The 14,081-nt window shown below is 40.0% G+C and overlaps 1 non-coding gene across 1 annotated transcript; it reads left to right on the forward strand.

Moving 5' to 3' along the window:
- Positions 1 to 447: 447 nt before the first annotated feature.
- Positions 448 to 578, forward strand: LOC122225739. The gene has a single exon (XR_006205343.1). It is a non-coding gene; the product is annotated as a small nucleolar RNA SNORA18 (small nucleolar RNA).
- Positions 579 to 14,081: the final 13,503 nt, after the last annotated feature.

The raw sequence follows: 14,081 nt of genomic DNA on the forward strand, positions 1-14,081 counted from the left end.
GCTATCTTGATAAAACATAAAACCCAGATACATTATGGTATGACAGAGGACATATAAAGAAGGTCACTTAACTATTGAGAAGAAACTGATGGTTACCAGAGGGGAGGTGGTGGAGGGATGGGTGAATGAGTGATGGAGATTAAGAGCATACTTATCATGATGAGCCCTGGGTGATGTATGGAATTATTGAGTCACTATATTCTACACCTAAAACTAATGTAACACTATATGTTAACCATGCTGGAATTTAAATAAAATGTCAGAAAGGAAGTAAATTATGTCAGACAATATTTGCAACTGATATGACAAAATTTTATACCTCATTTTTTACGATGCATACATATACATCTCATTTTATCTTAATTATCTAAACATAGATTAATATTTTATACAAACATATATTTATATAAAGAACCTATCAGTCAATAAGAAACAACCCAGTTGATAGTTGAGGTCGATCCCCATGGGTTAGACCTATAGACTCACATTGTTGAAAATGCCTCATAGAGTAACTATGTGGTTTTGCTTTACTCACAGACCCATTTGTTACATCTGTGGGAAAGAACTACAAGACAGAGTTGCTAAATGTATGAAAGACCAAATGATTAAATACTTTGACCTTAGCTATTGGCATATCCCACAGTCTATTCTTGGGTGTGATAGCTGGGGAAGGAATATGATTTGAACTCATTTATATTTGCCAGGTGTCTGAAATAGAGAACTAGGCAGATCCATGTACTCTAAACATGGCCCTAAAGAAAATCACTTGAAGAAATTAGCTCTCAAAGATGCTAGGTGGGAAAATGTTTGAAGTATGTCATCAGTAATGTCCGTATTCAAGTGGAGATAAAGAATTGTGGACTGAATGCAGGACAACCATGAATTAAGCATAGGTTCTTTTTTTTTTAATGTTTATTTATTTATTTTGACAGAGAGACAGAGAACACTATGAATCGGGGAGGATCAGAGACAGAGAGAGAAAGAGAGAGAGAGAATCCCAAGCAGATTCCATGCTATCAGCACAGAGCCCAATGTGGGGCTGGATCTCATGAACCGTGAGATCACGATCTGAGCCAAAATCAAGGGTCAGAGCTTAACCAACTGGGTGGAGCTTAACCACCCAGATGGCCCAACCATAGTTTCTTTTCAAAAGACCTATCTGGAAGATAAACCCTGACTCAAGCTTTAGAGGAACTACCAAGAACTTCATGGGCAGTGGAAGGAATCACAACATGTAAAATTCCTTAAACAAAAAATGTATTGATTTTAGATAATTTTGTCTAATGTTACACATAATTTTGAAAAACGGTTTACACTGTAGAAAAAGGAAAAACAGTAGAAATCTTCCATCCAGTTAAAAATAACCCAACTGCAGGGCATGTGGGTGGCTCAGGTGGTTAGTGACCAACTTTGGCTCAGGGTCATGGTTCATGAGTTCAAACCCCACCTTGGGATCTGTGCTGACAGCTCAGAGCCTGGAGCCTGCTTCAGATTCTGTGTCTCCCTTTCTCTCTCTGTCTCTCTTCCACTTACACTCTGTCTCTGTCTCTCTTAAAAAATAAACATTAAAAACAATTTTTAAAAAATAACCCAACTGCTTCAGCAAATGGTGTTGGGAAAACTGGACAACAATGTGCAGAATGAACCTGGACCACTTTCTTATACCATACACAAAAATAAACTCAAAATGGATGAAAGACCTAAACATAAGACAGGAAGCCATCAAAATCCTAGAGGAGAAAACAGGCAACAACCTCTTTGCCCTCGGCCACAGCAATTTCTTACTTGGCATGTCTCCAGAGGCAAGGGAAACAAGCAAAAATGAACTATTGGGACTTCATCAAGATAAAAAGTTTCTGAACAGCAAAGGAAACAATCAGCAAAACTAAAGGCAACTGACAGAATGGGAGAAGATATTTGCAAATGACATGTCACATAAAAGGCTAGTATCCAAAATCTATAAAGAACTTATCAAACTCAACACCCAAAAAACAAATAATCCAGTGAAGAAATGGACAAAAGACATGAACAGACACTTCTCCAAAGAAGACATCCAGATGGCTAACAGACACATGAAAAAAATGCTCAACATCACTCATCGTCAGGGAAATGCATATCAAAAGCACAATGAGACACCACCTCACACCCGACAGAATGGCTACAATTAACAACTCAGGCAACAATAGATGTTGGTGAGGATGTGGAGAAAGAGGAACCCTTTTGCACTCTAGGAATCTAGAGTAAACCCAAATTTTCAGGTCAGAGAAGGATGGAAAGGAAAATTTATTCTCAGTGGTCTTTATGGGACCTAGACTTCCACGTGAATCACAGACTGAATAAACTTGGGTTTTTCCATTTGAGAAGACCTTACTCTTCTAAATGCACTTTCTATAAAAAGTATGCATTGGACAATAGAAATTAAAGGTATCAGGAAAGCCTTTTTTATTAATCACACTTATTTTTAATTTAGATCCTTTTTTTCTCCAAAATAATAAACATTACATTTATCAAAAACATAAGAGGGTAAACTGTCTTTAATGAACAATTATCAGATGGTGAAAATCAATTATTATATGGGCTCCATGCAAAATATTATAAAAGATGCATAAGGGCAGATGCTGTCCCTGAAACACCTAAATAAGCACATTTCCATAAACACATATGGTGTAGGAGCTCTCCTACACATACCTCAGTGTTTGTACCAAGTTAAATAATTCAAGATGGTGTAACCAGCTTACAGAAATGTGATAAAAACACTTCCAATAAATTGGATTCTTGCCATGACAAATAACCTAAGCAAAAGAAACAACACCAATAAAACCCACTGAGACAAGAGAAGGTGGAGAAGGTCCCCAAACTGAAAGGTTCAGTATTTGTTGGCAAAAACTCAAATTCCAAGATGTTACTAACCTATACCTTCTGTTTCCACCAACAAATATATCTTAAAGAAACAACATAAATTGTCACGTATAAATGGTTGCTGGCCTTCAAACAGTATTTGTCACTATATGACTCAGCCTCAGCCAGCACTATCGCCGACACCAAGAGCTTTGTGAAACTTCCTTTGCAGAATTTCCTTAGGGACTGACCACTCACCCCAGAAGAACATGAGTTACTGTACTTTTTAATCACTCCCAGGCTTTCATGAGGTGAATTGCCTAAATGATTAGGAAGGCTTTGGAGAGTCAAGGACAAACATCTCCAAATGAAAATATTGCTTTGCTAGAAATGTACATTTTTTTAAAGTTTAGTTATTTTTTTTAGTAATCTCTACACCCTATGAGAGGCTCAAACTCACAACCGCGAGATCGAATCACATGCTCTTCCAACTGAGCCAGCCAAGACGTGTACATTTTTAACAGGAGACAGGCAGCATTCTGATAAGCTTTTCGAGGGAAAGACGTGGGGGGTGGGAGTGGGGGTAGGGAGAGGAGCCCACTGGAGGAAAAATTGGGAATGGGAAGAAGACCTAACAATTGTAAGCATTTATGCGCCAAATGTGGAAGCGCCCAAATATATAAATCAATTAATCACAAACAAGAGAATGAGAAAGAAATTGTGGTGTTATTTACTCTACTTCCCTTTCAGGGATTCAAAGCAGGTATCAATGTACTAAAAGTTGTATGGATACACTGCAGGAAAGGAACCTATTTAACTTGGTTTAACATATCCTTTCTCAAACTGACTTGATTGCAAATCCCCTTCTCCATGTAGCAACCTTCAACATCCCAATTCTACAGGATGCGTTTTGGGAATACAGTAGCTAAGACAGCTGCAAGGTGGTCCCCAGTGATTCTCACCTTCTGGCACTCCCATCTTTGTGTAGTCTCCTCCCACATTTAATAGAGTCAACTTGTATAATGAAAATGATATTGCAGAAATGATAGAGCATAACTTTTGAGGCTGGGCCATTAAAGACATTGCAGCCTTCACCTTGCATTCACTTGGATTGCTCACTCTGGGAAAAACCAGCCATCATGTCATGAGGACACACAAGCTGCCTGTGGAGAGGCCCACATGTGGAGGAACTGAGCACCATGTGAACAAGCCATCTTGGAAGTGAACCCTGCAGTCCCAGTCAAGACCTCAGATGACTCCAGCCCCAACTGACAACTTGACTGCAACCACAGGAGGGACCCTGACCCAGAAGCACCCAGCCAAGCCAGTCCTGAATTTCAAACCACAGAGACTATAAGATATCATAAATAATTTTTGCTCTTTAAGCCACTAAGTTTGGGGATAACTTGTTATGCAGCAATAGATAACTAGTACAGGCAGTATTAACGTGAAGCATTTGGTATCAATCATTTTGGTTTGTCATTTAATCAGCATGAAGCTGTAGTGTGGAATATGTTTGTACATTATTCTACCTCTCTAGACATAGTTAATTGCTTAAGGATGGACTCATACCTAAAGCCAAGCCAATCAGAGTCATTCCTTAGGATTTCTGTAACTGAAGCTGAACAAAGAGATTTATTCTCTGGTAGTAAGGCCAAGAGATATGAGACTCAGGAGCTGCCAGTGGCCATATTTCATGCTGTGTAGAGACAGCTTTTCTAAGAGAAAGAATTTGGCAACACAGAGTGAAGTGGGGTTGAGAGATTGAGAAAAAATTACCCAGAAGCACTTTGGTCCCTAGTTCCAGTGACCACTGATATTACCTGCCCCTCACCCTTCTCATTGTGAGCCTTCCAATAAATTCCCTTTTTGCCTAAGTTGATTTAAGTTGATTTTCTAAACTATGCCTCCAAAAGAATCTTTTTTTTTTCCAGAATCTTTCCAAGAATCTTGACTGATATTCCCACATAACTTCATGCTTTATTAACACAGCACTGGTAACACTGGGCTGTAATTGCTATTGCTTATCTACCTTCCTGTCCACAGAGAGTGATGTTCAAGTTCACAGCATTCTGCCCTTCTCTGGAAACTGCACTCAAAAGACAGGGTAGGAATCTGACAATCACGTCTGTATCTCATAATCTTGGGCCCTGAACCAGAGTTGATTCACTCAGGGTGGACCTATCAGATTCTCCCTCTAGGAATTTGGAACTGATACCCACAGAGACTGGACATAGAAACCCCTTCACAGTAGCAAGAGTACTCTCAGAGAAGGTGGTTAACCAGCAGGTAAAGTGCCCCGAGCAGCCTTAGTCCCCATCTCTTCTGTGAATTCTCTAAGAACCTCCAGTATTCTTCCAACAAGCTTACAAAGTCATTTTGCTTCCTAAAGTCAAAAGAAACTTCATGAATACATGCCCTCACCTACTGTAGTCTCCATGTGAGCAGGCACCACTTGTTCACCATTGTATCTCCAAAGCCAGCACAGCCCTACTACACAGTCAGAACTCACTAAATACTGTATTTCATGAATGACTAAAGCTCACTGAACTCAGTGGGAGATGTTCTTCTTCCCACCTAGATGGGTAAATATTAATTGTTTTTACTCTCCTGTCTTCAAGGCCCTGAACTCCTCTGTCCTGGCCTTGGTTCTCCCTGTGCTGTCAGCTATAGGGGCCAATGAGTAGTTTGTAGGCAGTACCTCACATCCCTGATCAAGGATGCATTTTAGATACTAGAGATCCCAGACCTCCCATAATCCAAGAAGCTTTACCTTTACTTCATGCCCAGGGCCACCAGTCCTATCATCCTGTTTTTACTGTCCATCGCATCTATGCTAAGCTAGAACCATTCTGACCAGATGGTTTCCATGGCCAAAGCTGGTTTTATCCTGACAATGTCATGGTTCCAGCAAGCTCTGATTCTTAGGTCTTATTATTCCTCTGGTCTTTGCTTGTTAGCATCACCTCATTGCTTTGGATGGGAAGCAATGAGTTTCAGGGAAATTTCCACCTTTAATAGAACCATCTCTCTGAGAACAGATCTTGTATATGAATAGAAAAAGAAGAGTTGGTCGGGAATGGAAAAGAATATGGGGATTATAAATCAAGTTCAGGAACTTCCAATTACAAGAAGAGAACCTAAGAAGTTGTGGCTAACAGAGGAAAAAGAAGCAAAGTCAATTGTTGAATTGACTACCTAAAATTCATTCTCATTTTCCCCTGTTTCTAAAAGAACCCAGAGTTTCCTCTTGGGAGCTGCTGCTCCTCTATGCTTAGCTAAGGATGGAATTGATACCTCTTTAGCTCCAGATCCAAAAAGCCTGAGCCAATCACCTCTTACCTCAGTGATCTATCATCATGTGGCATTTCTCTGTCACAGCAACTGATGAGCACATAACCTAAACTGCTATAATCAGAATGAAGCCCAGCATTTTCTTTGGTATTTGGAGGAGAAAATCTATCTTTCTCTGACATGGGAGAAATATGTACACCCAGAAGCTGTTGGCAGCCATCCTGCACCCATGAGGGCAGGCAACCTTTGGGTAAAGCTGGCACCATGAAAGGTGGAGTTGAAAATGAAAATGAACTGGAGAAGAGGTGGCTGGCTGGCTCAGTCAGTTGAGCATTCAATTCTTGATCTCAGGGTCCTGAAGTAGGGGCTCCACGCTGGGGGTATAGTTTACTTAAAAAAAAAAGAAAAGAAAAGAAAACTAAAGAAAAAAAAAAAGAAAACAAGCTGTCCTGGGTGACATCTTTGAGCTCCTAGCTCAGATTAATCTGGAAGCCCATTCTACCTCTGGACTTTGAGTTTCGTAAGCCAATAAACTCTAAGAGGTTACAGTTTGAGTTCAGTTTTCTGATACTTAAACTCTAAAAAGTATGAACATGAGGGCTAACTAGCAATCACCACATGCTAAGTTCTGGGCAGAACCATAAAGATGGTCTTCTACTAAAGAAAGAACTTTTTCACAGTCTCTCAGCCCTGCTCCTCAGTAGGTAAAAACCCACTGGTTTAAAAGGGTGGACTTAGAACCCCAGAGTTGACAGAAACTCATAGAATAGCTGAAATGCGTATAATAACTCTAAAGCTTAACAGCAAAAAAATGCCTTGTAATTTGGGCTATATTTAAAGTTGCCACATCTAGTATGCTTTATTTAAAGCAAATAAAAATTTACTAGCTGAATTTACTTCCAAATTTAATTGCTGGGAACTAACAGAGGCTACTACCTTCTACTGAACTATAGAGAATTTAGGAGTATCTTGGGTTTGTCCAGTTTTGGGAAGGGAGTTTGAAGAGTAAAAAAAAAAAAAAAAAAAAAGAATTTCAGCACTATAGGAAAATAAACAAAGTCATTTGTTTTCCTGAAATCCCAGCAAGCTGGAAGCAAGGTAGAATGCGTGTGTCCTTCTAGTGAACTCTCTCCCACAGACCTGCATTTGATCCCTCTCTGGGTGTGTTCCACTTTCCCTGCATCACAGCCTTTGATAAAGTTGGCCTCATGAAAGGTTGTACCTAGTGACCACTTGAGGAGAGTGATGCTGCATCAGGCTGTGCAGAGACTGGGTAAGGCTCTCAGAACCCAGGCAGGCCTTTTATCCATCCAGCCCTGGTTCCATTCCCTTCACCAGTGCCCTCCAGCTCATCTTTCCATTTTCTGCTGGGACCTTGATCCAAATAGTATCTGTGATTTCCCCCTTATTTCCAACTTCTTCTTTTCTCCTGACTCTTCCATTTAATCTATAAACATGCTCAAATTGCTCCCCTCCAAAGGAAAGAAAAGAGAGGAGGGGGAAAAGGGAGGGAGAAAAATAGAAAAGATAATCCTCCTAGGGGTGCTTGGGTGGCTCAATGGGTTAAGCATCTGACTCTTGATTTTGGCTCAGGCCATGATCTCATGGTTCATGAGTCTGAGCCCTGAGTCAGGCTCAGTGCTGACATCATGGAGCCTGCTTGGGACTCTCTCTCTCCCTCCTCTCCTCGTGCCTTCCCCCCACCTCCAAAATAAATAAATAAACTTTAATATATATTTAAAAAGAAAAGACCCTCCCATACAGATTGAATAGTGCCCCCCCCCGCCCCCGCAAATTCATGTCTACCTAGAACCTCTACCTCGAACCTCAGAATGTGACCTTATTTGGAAACAGGGTCTTTGCAGATGTAATTAGTTAAATTAAGACGAGGTCATACTGGATCAGAGGGAGCCCTAATCTAATAACTAGTATACTTTTAAATTTTTTTTTTCAACGTTTTTTATTTATTTTTTTGGGACAGAGAGAGAGACAGAGCATGAACGGGGGAGGGGCAGAGAGAGAGGGAGACACAGAATCGGAAACAGGCTCCAGGCTCCGAGCCATCAGCCCAGAGCCTGACGCGGGGCTCCAACTCACGGACCGCGAGATCGTGACCTGGCTGAAGTCGGACGCTTAACCGACTGCGCCACCCAGGCGCCCCAATAACTAGTATACTTATAAGAGAAAACAGAGGCCCAGAGGATACACACAGGGAGAATATCATGTGAGACACAGGCAAAAATTGGAGGGATGCTCAAGGAATGTCAAAGATTGCCAGCAACCACTGGAAGCTAGGAAGAAGCAAGAAAGGATCCTCCTCTAGAGCCTTCAGAGAAAGTGTGGCCCCACCAACACCTTGATTTCAGGCTTCTAGCCTCCAGAACTACATGAATAAATCTCTGTTGTTTGAAGACACCTAGTTTGTGGTAATTTGTTATGGTAGCCCTAAGAAACCAATACACTTCCCATTTGCTTATTTTTCTTCTTGCTCATCTGAATTTTCTAATTTTTCTACAATCAACATGGATTATTTGGACAACAAAAGCTTAAAAATTGATCCTGCACCCCCTTGCTCCTTCCCTTCCCTCAAGGTTGTCTATCTCACTGTCTCTATTTGCTCTCCTCTCAAACACTTCTCAATCTACCCACTGCTCTGGCTTCTGCCCCCACCAGCCCAGTGAAACTGCCCCCAACAAAGTCTCCATGCTGCTAAATCCCCCAATTTTTAACTTTCTTATTGGCTATCTCTGACACATCTGTCAAATATTCTTGCCTTCTTAAAAAGCTCTCCCTCAAATACAAATCAAAACCACACTGAGATACCACCTCACACCAGTCAGAGTGGCTAAAATGAACAAATCAGGAGACCATAGATATTGGAGAGGATGTGGAGAAATGGGAACCCTCTTGCACTGTTGGTGGGAATGCAAACTGGTGCAGCCACTCTGGAAAACAGTCTGGAGGTTCCTCAAAAAATTAAAAATAGATCTACCCTATGACCCAGCAATAGCACTGCTAGGAATTTACCCAAGGGATACAGGAGTGCTTGATGCATAGGGGCACTTGTACCCCAATGTTTATAGCAGCACTCTCAACAATAGCCAAATTATGGAAAGTGCCTAAATGTCCATCAACTGATGAATGGATAAAGAAAGTGTGGTTTATATACACAATGGAATGCTACTTAGCAATGAGAAAGAATGAAATATGGCCTTTTGTAGCAATGTGGATGGAACTGGAGAGTATTATGCTAAGTGAAATAAGTCATACAGAGAAAGACAGATACCATATATTTTCACACTTTTGTGGATCCTGAGAAACTTAACAGAAGACCATGGGGGAGGGGAAGGGAAAAAAAAGTTAGAGAGGGAGAGAACCAAACCATAAGAGACTCTTAAAAACGGAGAATAAACTGAGGGTTGATGGGAGTGGGAGGGAGGGGAGGGTGGGTGATGGGCACTGAGGAGGGAACCTGTTGGGAGGAGCACTTGGTGTTATATGGAAACCAATTTGACAATAAATTTCGTATTAAAAAAAAAAAAAGCTCTCCCTCCTGGGGACCTGGGTGGCTCAGTCTGTTGTGCATCCAACTTCCTCTCAGGTCATGATCTCACAGTTTGTGAGTTCAAGCCCCACATGGGGCTCTCTGCTTTCAGCACAGAGCCTGCTTCAGATCCTCAGTCTCTCTGCCCCTCTCCCACTTGTGCACATGCACAAGCATTCTCTCTCTCTCTCTCTCTCTCTCATAAATAAATAAACTTTAAAAAAAAAAAGCTCTCCCTCTAACAATACACATCATGGAGTGTTTACAGCAATTAAGAACTATTGGCTATATATATATATACATATACATATATATATGTATATATGTATATGTATATATATATATATATATGTATATGTATATATATATATATATCACAGCAGACATGGGTGGATTATGAAACCTAATGTTCACTGAGAAAAGTAAGAAATGAAAAGAGATCTCTAACACATTATTTACATAAACTAAAAATATATACACAAAGTATCAATATACATTTTTTCAAAAAAATTAGAATGGTTCCCCTGTGGTGATGGGGACAAAAGGAATAAATAGAGCAAGGTCTTACTCAGACCAATGAACTGTTCACAGTGTGCCATGAACTGGAGAGTACAGTTAGTTCAGCCCTTTATACCTGGGCTCACCTCCCCTACCTCCCAAGAAAAATCCACCTCTCTTCTCGGGGCTTTCATGATGTCACACTCACCTGGTTTTTTTCTTCCCTTTTTACTTTTGTTCCCATAAATATTGTAGCTCCTCAGGATTCCTCGGGGTTCCTTCTGTTCTTGCTCAGTCTCCCTGGATGATACTACCCACAATTAGGCCTTCATATATCATCAAAGGATGATGACTCTCATATCGATATTTCTAAATTCAGGTCCATAAATCTAACCTACTTATGTACCAGGAATACACATTCAATGAATTTACCAGAGCTAGAATGAGCTTCATGATCAAAATGTAGCAGCTAAGATTAAAGCCTAGAGTCAACCTTACACAGGTTAAGAGTATGATATGATGCAAAGCACAAAAAGTAAGGCTCTCTTTTCATTTTTTCACCTGGATTTTTATTGCTTACTATCAGGCAAGCAGGTAGACACTGCAATCATTTAACCTAAACAGTAGCTGCAATAACAGATAAATCCTAAGATCTCAGAGTCGTATTATAATAAAGGTTATTTCTCACGCACATCACAGATCAACGCAAGTGTAACTGGTGGGGCAGTTACCCCCTACCAGTGATCTAGGGACTGGGTTCCTTCTTGTGACTTCACCATCTTCAACATATAGTACCCAAAGTCAATCTGGGAGGATGTCTCCATACAAGCCATGCAGAAGACAAAACTAGTATTGAAAATGGTCTCTGGGAGATTTTTACGGAATAGGCCTGCAAGTGATGGTCATCACCTCTGCCCTTATTCCATTGGGCAAAACTCAACATATGACCACATTTCACTACAGAAGAGACTGGAAAATATGGTCCAGGTATGTGCCCAGAAAGAAGAGGAAATAATTCAGGCAGCACATAGCAATCTCTTTCACAGTGCTTTTCCTACATTATCTCACTTAATTTTTCTACGGCCTCTTTATTATCTCGATTTTACCAGTGAGAAAATCAAGTCATAAAGTAAAGTTAACGGGGAGCCCCAAACACTCGATACCCTGAAGCATTTTTTCCTGGCCAGGCTTACCAATCAGGAAGCTAATCAGAGCTTCAAGATCTGATTGCCAAAATAAATCCACTTAAGTCAGCAACATGTTGCTAAAATCCTTAAAGATGGCATGAACTTCATTCAGTTAGGAAATAGTAGACAGTCCAAGAGTCACAATTACCAAGCTGTTTTTCTCTTTCTCTTTTCAGAGTTTAGAGTTTGAACACAGTGATATACAGATGACCGGTATAGAATTCTCTTTTTGTGTAATAGTGGCTGTGTGCTGTGTTTTGATGGTCTTGGTTTAGAGACATATTCCTTACTCATTATGTTCAGGTACCTTCCCTTCCAGACCTACTGATGAAAGATAAATGATTCACCTAGCCAGCTGAGAGCTGACATCTAAGCATTGTTCAATGCACTGAATTCCAATAAGCAGTTCTAAATTCTTTGAAATAATGCACTTGATTTACAACCTCTTTTTAATTCCAGTAATGTTAAACCTAATGAAGTTCTTTACCTCCCTCTTAAAGTCTGATCACTGCGTTCACGTAGGTTACATTATTCATAATTCTTCACACAAGACTTTCTGCCAATAATCCATTGTAAGAATAGGCCACAATGACCTTGTAGAGAAAAAAAAAATGTTGTATTTGTTTATTCTGTTCTCATGATGAGACACTGGAGTTAGTGGACATCTGGAGGAGTTGAAAGTAGTCTGCCAAAAGAAAATAATTTCCATTTTCAAACTTGACACAAGCCATGTTACCCTTATCTCTCAGAGTCATGTTTTATAAACCTCAAAAAATAGGGTTAAAGCTATCCCACAGAGGAAAGGAGACACTCCCTGTCCTTCTGGAAAACAGAGGGGCTCTTTTGCAGTTAACAAAGTACAAGGAATCTCAATGAAATTTCCCCTTGGGGCCTACAGTGTAAACACTGACATAAGACAGTTGTCTCATTCAACTTTATGTTTCCATAATACTGCATGCTTAAGAAGTGCATGAGTATTAAAAAATATTGAATTGTTTTAATGCTATACCATTTCATCTTATAATATCAAAACTTTAGAACTCTGTATAAATTCAGTAGACTTATTCAGAATACTATTCCTTTATTATTGAGACAATAAAAATTGGATTGTGTTTTCACATTTTCAGGAATTTGATATAAGAAAAATATTAAAAACTGCAAGGAAATTATTTTAATAGAGTTTCTTGCAATTGATTTTTATAGAATGAAAATGTTTCTACCCTCATTATTGAAACTTAAAAAAACAATCAATGAACATAAGCCTTTGGAAATCAAAATGCTATTTAAATTTTGTGTTGGCAGACAGGTCTTAAGTTCTTAGAAAAACAAAAAAATACTGAATCAACAGGTCTATTTAAGAAAAATACATCACCTGTTTTTCCCCTCTAAAAGGTTTCACATCTAGATGACTTCTTTGGCTTAAATTCTAATATTGTACTGATTTCAGCAGTCTGTAGGCTTCCTCTGACTCTCCCTTTATTTAAGCTTTCCAAGTGTTACAGTTGGTTTAAAACACCAAAATCAAAACCACAAATACACACACACACACACACACACACACACACACACACACACACACACTCTCTCTCTCTCCTTTCCAGAGCTCTCTGGAAATTTATTTTCTAGGAGATTGGCACTCTGATTTATTTTCAAGGATATTGGCACCTCCAAGGGAATCTTTTCATTTTTCTCCCTATGTTTGGTTGTCCAGGAATGCCAAGCACTCCCTCATAGGTGATGTTGGACAGGCACGTCAGCCTGGCAGCAAGAACATGTTCTGGCTGAACAACTGCCATAAGACTGCCAAGAACAACAGCACCCCCATCTCCCTTCCCTCAGGGACTAAGTGAGCCTGAACCAGATTTGTTATCTAGACCAAGATCCAAACTTTTAGCCCAGAGCAAACCAATTGCTCCAGGCCAGGCACCAAGGAGTCTTCTGACCTGCAATGGCTCAGGATTTGGCAAGTTACCATCCACCAACCTAAATTAACCTAAACCAGGGGCTGCCTCTGAATTAAAGCAGCATCTACTCTTCCACCAATGACTTAATTAGCCTATGATAAAATTAGAGACTCAGGTGGGTTGTAACTCCACTCTTCTAAATATACTCCCTACAGCAAAAGTATTTTATATGGTGCTATAATGGTGGATACACACCAACAACACCAAGAGTGAACCCTAATGTAAACTATGGACTTTGGATGATAATGACGTGTCCATGTGGGTTAATCAGTTGTAAAAAAATGTACCACTCTGGTGTTGGATGTTGATAATGCGGGAGACTGCATATGAGGAAGGAGGGAGGACAGCAGAAGGCAAGAGATTTATGCATTATCTGTACTTTCCACTCAATTATGCTATGAACCAAAAACTGCTTTAAAAAGTAAAGTCTAATAAGAGACTCTTAAATACAGAGAACAAATTGAGGGTTACTGGAAGGGTTGTGGGATGGGAATGAGCCAAATGGGTAAGGGGCATTAAAGAAGACACTTGTTGGGATAAGCACTGGGTGTTATACCTAGGGGATGAATCATTGGAATCTACTCCTGAAGTCATTATTGCTAACTAACTTGGATGTAAATTAATTAATTAATTAAAAAGTCTAGGGTGCCTGAGTAGCTCAGCTGGTTGAGCATATGACTCTTGATTTCAGCTCAGGTCATGATCTCATGGTTCGTGAGATCGAGCCCCATGTTGGGCTCTGTGCTGAATACCTAG

This window comes from Panthera leo, chromosome B4 (genome assembly GCF_018350215.1).
Source record: "Panthera leo isolate Ple1 chromosome B4, P.leo_Ple1_pat1.1, whole genome shotgun sequence".
Classification (NCBI taxonomy): Eukaryota; Metazoa; Chordata; class Mammalia; order Carnivora; family Felidae; genus Panthera; species Panthera leo.